This window comes from Danio rerio, chromosome 17 (genome assembly GCF_049306965.1).
Source record: "Danio rerio strain Tuebingen ecotype United States chromosome 17, GRCz12tu, whole genome shotgun sequence".
Classification (NCBI taxonomy): domain Eukaryota; kingdom Metazoa; phylum Chordata; class Actinopteri; order Cypriniformes; family Danionidae; genus Danio; species Danio rerio.
Genome location: NC_133192.1, coordinates 46,706,777 through 46,720,149, shown reverse-complemented (window position 1 = coordinate 46,720,149; position 13,373 = coordinate 46,706,777).

Here is a 13,373-nt window from a genome sequence, read left to right as displayed (position 1 = left end):
CTCTGCTGGCTGAGATAAGCTCATTTTCAACGTCCAATTCAGAATGTAATAAAACCTGATCCAGCTATAAAATGCATCATTCTTTTTTGTTTTAGACAACATTTCATGCACTGTTCAACATGTTAAAGCAAGTTGCAAGTGAAAATCTATGTCTCTGACTGAGTTTGCATTACTGTGATTTGACCTCTCTGCTGGCTGAGATAAGCTCATTTTCAACGTCCAATTCAGAATGTAATAAAACCAGATCCAGCCATAAAATGCATCATTCTTTTTTGTTTTAGATAACATTTCATGCACTGTTAAACATGTTAAAGCAAGTTGCAAATGAAAATCTATGTCTCTGACTGAGTTTGCATTACTGTGATTTGACCTCTCTGCTGGCTGAGATAAGCTCATTTTCAACGTCCAATTCAGAATGTAATAAAACCTTATCCAGCTATAAAATGCATCATTCTTTTTTGTTTTAGACAACATTTCATGCACTGTTAAACATGTTAAAGCAAGTTGCAAGTGAAAATCTATGTCTCTGACTGAGTTTGCATTACTGTGATTTGACCTCTCTGCTGGCAGAGATAAGCTCATTTTCAATGTCTAATTCAGAATGTAATAAAACCTGATCCAGCTATAAAATGCATCATTCTTTTGTTTTAGACAACATTTCATGCACTGTTAAACATGTTAAAGCAAGTTGCAAGTGAAAATCTATGTCTCTGACTGAGTTTGCATTACTGTGATTTGACCTCTCTGCTGGCTGAGATAAGCTCATTTTCAACGTCCAATTCAGAAAGTGATAAAAACAGATCCAGCTATAAAATGCATCATTCTTTTTTGTTTTAGACAACATTTCATGCACTGTTAAACATGTTAAAGCAAGTTGCAAGTGAAAATCTATGTCTCTGACTGAGTTTGCATTACTGTGATTTGACCTCTCTGCTGGCAGAGATAAGCTCATTTTCAATGTCTAATTCAGAATGTAATAAAACCTGATCCAGCTATAAAATGCATCATTCTTTTTTGTTTTAGACAACATTTCATGCACTGTTAAACATGTTAAAGCAAGTTGCAAGTGAAAATCTATGTCTCTGACTGAGTTTGCATTACTGTGATTTGACCTCTCTGCTGGCTGAGATAAGCTCATTTTCAACGTCCAATTCAGAATGTAATAAAACCAGATCCAGCCATAAAATGCATCATTCTTTTTTGTTTTAGACAACATTTCATGCACTGTTAAACATGTTAAAGCAAGTTGCAAGTGAAAATCTATGTCTCTGACTGAGTTTGCATTACTGTGATTTGACCTCTCTGCTGGCTGAGATAAGCTCATTTTCAACGTCCAATTCAGAAAGTGATAAAAACAGATCCAGCCATAAAATGCATCATTCTTTTTTGTTTTAGACAACATTTCATACACCGTTAAACATGTTAAAGCAAGTTGCAAGTGAAAATCTATGTCTCTGACTGAGTTTGCATTACTGTGATTTGACCTCTCTGCTGGCTGAGATAAGCTCATTTTCAACGTCCAATTCAGAAAGTGATAAAACCAGATCCAGCCATAAAATGCATCATTCTTTTTTGTTTTAGACAACATTTCATGCACTTTTAAACATGTTAAAGCAAGTTGCAAGTGAAAATCTATGTCTCTGACTGAGTTTGCATTACTGTGATTTGACCTCTCTGCTGGCTGAGATAAGCTCATTTTCAACGTCCAATTCAGAATGTAATAAAACCTGATCCAGCTATAAAATGCATCATTCTTTTTTGTTTTAGACAACATTTCATGCACTGTTAAACATGTTAAAGCAAGTTGCAAGTGAAAATCTATGTCTCTGACTGAGTTTGCATTACTGTGATTTGACCTCTCTGCTGGCTGAGATAAGCTCATTTTCAACGTCCAATTCAGAATGTAATAAAACCTGATCCAGCCATAAAATGCATCATTCTTTTTTGTTTTAGACAACATTTCATGCACTGTTAAACATGTTAAAGCAAGTTGCAAGTGAAAATCTATGTCTCTGACTAAGTTTGCATTACTGTGATTTGACCTCTCTGCTGGCTGAGATAAGCTCATTTTCAACGTCCAATTCAGAAAGTAATAAAACCTGATCCAGCTATAAAATGCATCATTCTTTTTTGTTTTACACAACATTTCATGCATTGTTAAACATGTTATAGCAAGTTGCAAGTGAAAATCTATGTCTCTGACTGAGTTTGCATTACTGTGATTTGACCTCTCTGCTGGCTGAGATAAGCTCATTTTCAACGTCCAATTCAGAATGTAATAAAACCAGATCCAGCCATAAAATGCATCATTCTTTTTTGTTTTAGACAACATTTCATGCACTGTTAAACATGTTAAAGCAAGTTGCAAGTGAAAATCTATGTCTCTGACTGAGTTTGCATTACTGTGATTTGACCTCTCTGCTGGCTGAGATAAGCTCATTTTCAACGTCCAATTCAGAATGTAATAAAACCTGATCCAGCTATAAAATGCATCATTCTTTTTTGTTTTAGACAACATTTCATGCACTGTTAAACATGTTAAAGCAAGTTGCAAGTGAAAATCTATGTCTCTGACTGAGTTTGCATTACTGTGATTTGACCTCTCTGCTGGCTGAGATAAGCTCATTTTCAACGTCCAATTCAGAATGTAATAAAACCAGATCCAGCCATAAAATGCATCATTCTTTTTTGTTTTAGATAACATTTCATGCACTGTTAAACATGTTAAAGCAAGTTGCAAATGAAAATCTATGTCTCTGACTGAGTTTGCATTACTGTGATTTGACCTCTCTGCTGGCTGAGATAAGCTCATTTTCAACGTCCAATTCAGAATGTAATAAAACCTTATCCAGCTATAAAATGCATCATTCTTTTTTGTTTTAGACAACATTTCATGCACTGTTAAACATGTTAAAGCAAGTTGCAAGTGAAAATCTATGTCTCTGACTGAGTTTGCATTACTGTGATTTGACCTCTCTGCTGGCTGAGATAAGCTCATTTTCAACGTCCAATTCAGAAAGTGATAAAAACAGATCCAGCCATAAAATGCATCATTCTTTTTTGTTTTAGACAACATTTCATGCACTGTTAAACATGTTAAAGCAAGTTGCAAGTGAAAATCTATGTCTCTGACTGAGTTTGCATTACTGTGATTTGACCTCTCTGCTGGCTGAGATAAGCTCATTTTCAACGTCCAATTCAGAATGTGATAAAACCTGATCCAGCTATAAAATGCATCATTCTTTTTTGTTTTAGACAACATTTCATGCACTGTTAAACATGTTAAAGCAAGTTGCAAGTGAAAATCTATGTCTCTGACTGAGTTTGCATTACTGTGATTTGACCTCTCTGCTGGCTGAGATAAGCTCATTTTCAACGTCCAATTCAGAATGTAATAAAAACTGATCCAGCTATAAAATGCATCATTCTTTTTTGTTTTAGACAACATTTCATGCACTGTTAAACATGTTAAAGCAAGTTGCAAGTGAAAATCTATGTCTCTAACTGAGTTTGCATTACTGTGATTTGACCTCTCTGCTGGCTGAGATAAGCTCATTTTCAACGTCCAATTCAGAAAGTGATAAAAACAGATCCAGCCATAAAATGCATCATTCTTTTTTGTTTTAGACAACATTTCATGCACTGTTAAACATGTTAAAGCAAGTTGCAAGTGAAAATCTATGTCTCTGACTGAGTTTGCATTACTGTGATTTGACCTCTCTGCTGGCTGAGATAAGCTCATTTTCAACGTCCAATTCAGAATGTAATAGAACCAGATCCAGCTATAAAATGCATCATTCTTTTTTGTTTTAGACAACATTTCATGCACTGTTAAACATGTTAAAGCAAGTTGCAAGTGAAAATCTATGTCTCTGACTGAGTTTGCATTACTGTGATTTGACCTCTCTGCTGGCTGAGATAAGCTCATTTTCAACGTCCAATTCAGAAAGTGATAAAAACAGATCCAACCATAAAATGCATCATTCTTTTTTGTTTTAGACAACATTTCATGCACTGTTAAACATGTTAAAGCAAGTTGCAAGTGAAAATCTATGTCTCTGACTGAGTTTGCATTACTGTGATTTGACCTCTCTGCTGGCTGAGATAAGCTCATTTTCAACGTCCAATTCAGAATGTAATAAAACCAGATCCAGCCATAAAATGCATCATTCTTTTTTGTTTTAGACAACATTTCATGCACTGTTAAACATGTTAAAGCAAGTTGCAAGTGAAAATCTATGTCTCTGACTGAGTTTGCATTACTGTGATTTGACCTCTCTGCTGGCTGAGATAAGCTCATTTTCAACGTCCAATTCAGAAAGTGATAAAAACAGATCCAGCAATAAAATGCATCATTCTTTTTTGTTTTAGACAACATTTCATGCACTGTTAAACATGTTAAAGCAAGTTGCAAGTGAAAATCTATGTCTCTGACTGAGTTTGCATTACTGTGATTTGACCTCTCTGCTGGCTGAGATAAGCTCATTTTCAACGTCCAATTCAGAAAGTGATAAAAACAGATCCAGCCATAAAATGCATCATTCTTTTTTGTTTTAGACAACATTTCATGCACTGTTAAACATGTTAAAGCAAGTTGCAAGTGAAAATCTATGTCTCTGACTGAGTTTGCATTACTGTGATTTGACCTCTCTGCTGGCTGAGATAAGCTCATTTTCAACGTCCAATTCAGAATGTAATAAAACCAGATCCAGCCATAAAATGCATCATTCTTTTTTGTTTTAGACAACATTTCATGCACTGTTAAACATGTTAAAGCAAGTTGCAAGTGAAAATCTATGTCTCTGACTGAGTTTGCATTACTGTGATTTGACCTCTCTGCTGGCTGAGATAAGCTCATTTTCAACGTCCAATTCAGAAAGTGATAAAAACAGATCCAGCAATAAAATGCATCATTCTTTTTTGTTTTAGACAACATTTCATGCACTGTTAAACATGTTAAAGCAAGTTGCAAGTGAAAATCTATGTCTCTGACTGAGTTTGCATTACTGTGATTTGACCTCTCTGCTGGCTGAGATAAGCTCATTTTCAACGTCCAATTCAGAATGTAATAAAAACTGATCCAGCTATAAAATGCATCATTCTTTTTTGTTTTAGACAACATTTCATGCACTGTTAAACATGTTAAAGCAAGTTGCAAGTGAAAATCTATGTCTCTAACTGAGTTTGCATTACTGTGATTTGACCTCTGCTGGCTGAGATAAGCTCATTTTCAACGTCCAATTCAGAATGTAATAAAACCTGATCCAGCTATAAAATGCATCATTCTTTTTTGTTTTAGACAACATTTCATGCACTGTTAAACATGTTAAAGCAAGTTGCAAGTGAAAATCTATGTCTCTGACTGAGTTTGAATTACTGTGATTTGACCTCTTTGCTGGCTGAGATAAGCTCATTTTCAACGTCCAATTCAGAAAGTGATAAAAACAGATCCAGCCATAAAATGCATCATTCTTTTTTGTTTTAGACAACATTTCATGCACTGTTAAACATGTTAAAGCAAGTTGCAAGTGAAAATCTATGTCTCTGACTGAGTTTGCATTACTGTGATTTGACCTCTCTGCTGGCTGAGATAAGCTCATTTTCAACGTCCAATTCAGAATGTAATAAAACCAGATCCAGCTATAAAATGCATCATTCTTTTTTGTTTTAGACAACATTTCATGCACTGTTAAACATGTTAAAGCAAGTTGCAAGTGAAAATCTATGTCTCTGACTGAGTTTGCATTACTGTGATTTGACCTCTCTGCTGGCTGAGATAAGCTCATTTTCAACGTCCAATTCAGAATGTAATAAAACCTGATCCAGCTATAAAATGCATCATTCTTTTTTGTTTTAGACAACATTTCATGCACTGTTAAACATGTTAAAGCAAGTTGCAAGTGAAAATCTATGTCTCTGACTGAGTTTGAATTACTGTGATTTGACCTCTTTGCTGGCTGAGATAAGCTCATTTTCAACGTCCAATTCAGAAAGTGATAAAAACAGATCCAGCCATAAAATGCATCATTCTTTTTTGTTTTAGACAACATTTCATGCACTGTTAAACATGTTAAAGCAAGTTGCAAGTGAAAATCTATGTCTCTGACTGAGTTTGCATTACTGTGATTTGACCTCTCTGCTGGCTGAGATAAGCTCATTTTCAACGTCCAATTCAGAATGTAATAGAACCAGATCCAGCTATAAAATGCATCATTCTTTTTTGTTTTAGACAACATTTCATGCACTGTTAAACATGTTAAAGCAAGTTGCAAGTGAAAATCTATGTCTCTGACTGAGTTTGCATTACTGTGATTTGACCTCTCTGCTGGCTGAGATAAGCTCATTTTCAACGTCCAATTCAGAAAGTGATAAAAACAGATCCAGCCATAAAATGCATCATTCTTTTTTGTTTTAGACAACATTTCATGCACTGTTAAACATGTTAAAGCAAGTAGCAAGTTAAAATCTATGTCTCTGACTGAGTTTGCATTACTGTGATTTGACCTCTCTGCTGGCTGAGATAAGCTCATTTTCAACGTCCAATTCAGAATGTGATAAAACCAGATCCAGCTATAAAATGCATCATTCTTTTTTGTTTTAGACAACAATTTATGCACTGTTAAACATGTTAAAGCAAGTTGCAAGTGAAAATCTATGTCTCTGACTGAGTTTGCATTACTGTGATTTGACCTCTCTGCTGGCTGAGATAAGCTCATTTTCAACGTCCAATTCAGAATGTAATAAAAACTGATCCAGCTATAAAATGCATCATTCTTTTTTGTTTTAGACAACATTTCATGCACTGTTAAAAATGTTAAAGCAAGTTGCAAGTGAAAATCTATGTCTCTAACTGAGTTTGCATTACTGTGATTTGACCTCTCTGCTGGCTGAGATAAGCTCATTTTCAACGTCCAATTCAGAAAGTGATAAAAACAGATCCAGCCATAAAATGCATCATTCTTTTTTGTTTTAGACAACATTTCATGCACTGTTAAACATGTTAAAGCAAGTTGCAAGTGAAAATCTATGTCTCTGACTGAGTTTGCATTACTGTGATTTGACCTCTCTGCTGGCTGAGATAAGCTCATTTTCAACGTCCAATTCAGAATGTAATAGAACCAGATCCAGCTATAAAATGCATCATTCTTTTTTGTTTTAGACAACATTTCATGCACTGTTAAACATGTTAAAGCAAGTTGCAAGTGAAAATCTATGTCTCTGACTGAGTTTGCATTACTGTGATTTGACCTCTCTGCTGGCTGAGATAAGCTCATTTTCAACGTCCAATTCAGAAAGTGATAAAAACAGATCCAGCCATAAAATGCATCATTCTTTTTTGTTTTAGACAACATTTCATGCACTGTTAAACATGTTAAAGCAAGTAGCAAGTTAAAATCTATGTCTCTGACTGAGTTTGCATTACTGTGATTTGACCTCTCTGCTGGCTGAGATAAGCTCATTTTCAACGTCCAATTCAGAATGTAATAAAACCAGATCCAGCTATAAAATGCATCATTCTTTTTTGTTTTAGACAACAATTTATGCACTGTTAAACATGTTAAAGCAAGTTGCAAGTGAAAATCTATGTCTCTGACTGAGTTTGCATTACTGTGATTTGACCTCTCTGCTGGCTGAGATAAGCTCATTTTCAACGTCCAATTCAGAATGTGATAAAACCAGATCCAGCCATAAAATGCATCATTCTTTTTTGTTTTAGACAACATTTCATGCACTGTTAAACATGTTAAAGCAAGTTGCAAGTGAAAATCTATGTCTCTGACTGAGTTTGCATTACTGTGATTTGACCTCTCTGCTGGCTGAGATAAGCTCATTTTCAACGTCCAATTCAGAATGTAATAAAAACTGATCCAGCTATAAAATGCATCATTCTTTTTTGTTTTAGACAACATTTCATGCACTGTTAAAAATGTTAAAGCAAGTTGCAAGTGAAAATCTATGTCTCTAACTGAGTTTGCATTACTGTGATTTGACCTCTCTGCTGGCTGAGATAAGCTCATTTTCAACGTCCAATTCAGAAAGTGATAAAAACAGATCCAGCCATAAAATGCATCATTCTTTTTTGTTTTAGACAACATTTCATGCACTGTTAAACATGTTAAAGCAAGTTGCAAGTGAAAATCTATGTCTCTGACTGAGTTTGCATTACTGTGATTTGACCTCTCTGCTGGCTGAGATAAGCTCATTTTCAACGTCCAATTCAGAATGTAATAGAACCAGATCCAGCTATAAAATGCATCATTCTTTTTTGTTTTAGACAACATTTCATGCACTGTTAAACATGTTAAAGCAAGTTGCAAGTGAAAATCTATGTCTCTGACTGAGTTTGCATTACTGTGATTTGACCTCTCTGCTGGCTGAGATAAGCTCATTTTCAACGTCCAATTCAGAAAGTGATAAAAACAGATCCAGCCATAAAATGCATCATTCTTTTTTGTTTTAGACAACATTTCATGCACTGTTAAACATGTTAAAGCAAGTAGCAAGTTAAAATCTATGTCTCTGACTGAGTTTGCATTACTGTGATTTGACCTCTCTGCTGGCTGAGATAAGCTCATTTTCAACGTCCAATTCAGAATGTAATAAAACCTGATCCAGCTATAAAATGCATCATTCTTTTTTGTTTTAGACAACATTTCATGCACTGTTAAACATGTTAAAGCAAGTTGCAAGTGAAAATCTATGTCTCTGACTGAGTTTGCATTACTGTGATTTGACCTCTCTGCTGGCTGAGATAAGCTCATTTTCAACGTCCAATTCAGAATGTAATAAAACCAGATCCAGCCATAAAATGCATCATTCTTTTTTGTTTTAGACAACATTTCATGCACTGTTAAACATGTTAAAGCAAGTTGCAAGTGAAAATCTATGTCTCTGACTGAGTTTGCATTACTGTGATTTGACCTCTCTGCTGGCTGAGATAAGCTCATTTTCAACGTCCAATTCAGAAAGTGATAAAAACAGATCCAGCCATAAAATGCATCATTCTTTTTTGTTTTAGACAACATTTCATGCACTGTTAAACATGTTAAAGCAAGTTGCAAGTGAAAATCTATGTCTCTGACTGAGTTTGCATTACTGTGATTTGACCTCTCTGCTGGCTGAGATAAGCTCATTTTCAACGTCCATTTCAGAAAGTGATAAAAACAGATCCAGCCATAAAATGCATCATTCTTTTTTGTTTTAGACAACATTTCATGCAATTTTAAACATGTTAAAGCAAGTTGCAAGTGAAAATCTATGTCTCTGACTGAGTTTGCATTACTGTGATTTGACCTCTCTGCTTGCTGAGATAAGCTCATTTTCAACGTCCAATTCAGAATGTAATAAAACCAGATCCAGCCATAAAATGCATCATTCTTTTTTGTTTTAGACAACATTTCATGCACTGTTAAACATGTTAAAGCAAGTTGCAAGTGAAAATCTATGTCTCTGACTGAGTTTGCATTACTGTGATTTGACCTCTCTGCTGGCTGAGATAAGCTCATTTTCAACGTCCAATTCAGAATGTAATAAAACCAGATCCAGCTATAAAATGCATCATTCTTTTTTGTTTTAGACAACATTTCATGCACTGTTAAACATGTTAAAGCAAGTTGCAAGTGAAAATCTATGTCTTTGACTGAGTTTGCATTACTGTGATTTGACCTCTCTGCTGGCTGAGATAAGCTCATTTTCAACGTCCAATTCAGAATGTAATAAAACCTGATCCAGTCATAAAATGCATCATTCTTTTTTGTTTTAGACAACATTTCATGCACTGTTAAACATGTTAAAGCAAGTTGCAAGTGAAAATCTATGTCTCTGACTGAGTTTGCATTACTGTGATTTGACCTCTCTGCTGGCTGAGATAAGCTCATTTTCAACGTCCAATTCAGAATGTAATAAAACCTGATCCAGCCATAAAATGCATCATTCTTTTTTGTTTTAGACAACATTTCATGCACTGTTAAACATGTTAAAGCAAGTTGCAAGTGAAAATCTATGTCTCTGACTGAGTTTGCATTACTGTGATTTGACCTCTCTGCTGGCTGAGATAAGCTCATTTTCAACGTCCAATTCAGAATGTAATAAAACCTGATCCAGCTATAAAATGCATCATTCTTTTTTGTTTTAGACAACATTTCATGCACTGTTAAACATGTTAAAGCAAGTTGCAAGTGAAAATCTATGTCTCTGACTGAGTTTGCATTACTGTGATTTGACCTCTCTGCTGGCTGAGATAAGCTCATTTTCAACGTCCATTTCAGAAAGTGATAAAAACAGATCCAGCCATAAAATGCATCATTCTTTTTTAATTTAGACAACGTTTCATGCACTGTTAAACATGTTAAAGCAAGTTGCAAGTGAAAATCTATGTCTCTGACTAAGTTTGCATTACTGTGATTTGACCTCTCTGCTGGCTGAGATAAGCTCATTTTCAACGTCCAATTCAGAATGTAATAAAACCTGATCCAGCTATAAAATGCATCATTCTTTTTTGTTTTAGACAACATTTCATGCACTGTTAAACATGTTAAAGCAAGTTGCAAGTGAAAATCTATGTCTCTGACTGAGTTTGCATTACTGTGATTTGACCTCTCTGCTGGCTGAGATAAGCTCATTTTCAACGTCCAATTCAGAAAGTGATAAAAACAGATCCAGCCATAAAATGCATCATTCTTTTTTGTTTTAGACAACATTTCATGCACTGTTAAACATGTTAAAGCAAGTTGCAAGTGAAAATCTATGTCTCTGACTGAGTTTGCATTACTGTGATTTGACCTCTCTGCTGGCTGAGATAAGCTCATTTTCAACGTCCAATTCAGAATGTAATAGAACCAGATCCAGCTATAAAATGCATCATTCTTTTTTGTTTTAGACAACATTTCATGCACTGTTAAACATGTTAAAGCAAGTTGCAAGTGAAAATCTATGTCTCTGACTGAGTTTGCATTACTGTGATTTGACCTCTCTGCTGGCTGAGATAAGCTCATTTTCAACGTCCAATTCAGAAAGTGATAAAAACAGATCCAGCCATAAAATGCATCATTCTTTTTTGTTTTAGACAACATTTCATGCACTGTTAAACATGTTAAAGCAAGTAGCAAGTTAAAATCTATGTCTCTGACTGAGTTTGCATTACTGTGATTTGACCTCTCTGCTGGCTGAGATAAGCTCATTTTCAACGTCCAATTCAGAATGTGATAAAACCAGATCCAGCTATAAAATGCATCATTCTTTTTTGTTTTAGACAACAATTTATGCACTGTTAAACATGTTAAAGCAAGTTGCAAGTGAAAATCTATGTCTCTGACTGAGTTTGCATTACTGTGATTTGACCTCTCTGCTGGCTGAGATAAGCTCATTTTCAACGTCCAATTCAGAAAGTGATAAAAACAGATCCAGCCATAAAATGCATCATTCTTTTTTGTTTTAGACAACATTTCATGCACTGTTAAACATGTTAAAGCAAGTTGCAAGTGAAAATCTATGTCTCTGACTGAGTTTGCATTACTGTGATTTGACCTCTCTGCTGGCTGAGATAAGCTCATTTTCAACGTCCAATTCAGAATGTAATAGAACCAGATCCAGCTATAAAATGCATCATTCTTTTTTGTTTTAGACAACATTTCATGCACTGTTAAACATGTTAAAGCAAGTTGCAAGTGAAAATCTATGTCTCTGACTGAGTTTGCATTACTGTGATTTGACCTCTCTGCTGGCTGAGATAAGCTCATTTTCAACGTCCAATTCAGAAAGTGATAAAAACAGATCCAGCCATAAAATGCATCATTCTTTTTTGTTTTAGACAACATTTCATGCACTGTTAAACATGTTAAAGCAAGTAGCAAGTTAAAATCTATGTCTCTGACTGAGTTTGCATTACTGTGATTTGACCTCTCTGCTGGCTGAGATAAGCTCATTTTCAACGTCCAATTCAGAATGTGATAAAACCAGATCCAGCTATAAAATGCATCATTCTTTTTTGTTTTAGACAACAATTTATGCACTGTTAAACATGTTAAAGCAAGTTGCAAGTGAAAATCTATGTCTCTGACTGAGTTTGCATTACTGTGATTTGACCTCTCTGCTGGCTGAGATAAGCTCATTTTCAACGTCCAATTCAGAATGTAATAAAACCTGATCCAGCTATAAAATGCATCATTCTTTTTTGTTTTAGATAACATTTCATGCACTGTTAAACATGTTAAAGCAAGTTGCAAGTGAAAATCTATGTCTCTGACTGAGTTTGCATTACTGTGATTTGACCTCTCTGCTGGCTGAGATAAGCTCATTTTCAACGTCCAATTCAGAATGTAATAAAACCTGATCCAGCCATAAAATGCATCATTCTTTTTTGTTTTAGACAACATTTCATGCACTGTTAAACATGTTAAAGCAAGTTGCAAGTGAAAATCTATGTCTCTGACTGAGTTTGCATTACTGTGATTTGACCTCTCTGCTGGCTGAGATAAGCTCATTTTCAACGTCCAATTCAGAATGTAATAAAACCTGATCCAGCTATAAAATGCATCATTCTTTTTTGTTTTAGACAACATTTCATGCACTGTTAAACATGTTAAAGCAAGTTGCAAGTGAAAATCTATGTCTCTGACTGAGTTTGCATTACTGTGATTTGACCTCTCTGCTGGCTGAGATAAGCTCATTTTCAACGTCCATTTCAGAAAGTGATAAAAACAGATCCAGCCATAAAATGCATCATTCTTTTTTGTTTTAGACAACATTTCATGCACTGTTAAACATGTTAAAGCAAGTTGCAAGTGAAAATCTATGTCTCTGACTGAGTTTGCATTACTGTGATTTGACCTCTCTGCTGGCTGAGATAAGCTCATTTTCAACGTCCAATTCAGAATGTAATAGAACCAGATCCAGCTATAAAATGCATCATTCTTTTTTGTTTTAGACAACATTTCATGCACTGTTAAACATGTTAAAGCAAGTTGCAAGTGAAAATCTATGTCTCTGACTGAGTTTGCATTACTGTGATTTGACCTCTCTGCTGGCTGAGATAAGCTCATTTTCAACGTCCAATTCAGAAAGTGATAAAAACAGATCCAGCCATAAAATGCATCATTCTTTTTTGTTTTAGACAACATTTCATGCACTGTTAAACATGTTAAAGCAAGTAGCAAGTTAAAATCTATGTCTCTGACTGAGTTTGCATTACTGTGATTTGACCTCTCTGCTGGCTGAGATAAGCTCATTTTCAACGTCCAATTCAGAATGTGATAAAACCAGATCCAGCTATAAAATGCATCATTCTTTTTTGTTTTAGACAACAATTTATGCACTGTTAAACATGTTAAAGCAAGTTGCAAGTGAAAATCTATGTCTCTGACTGAGTTTGCATT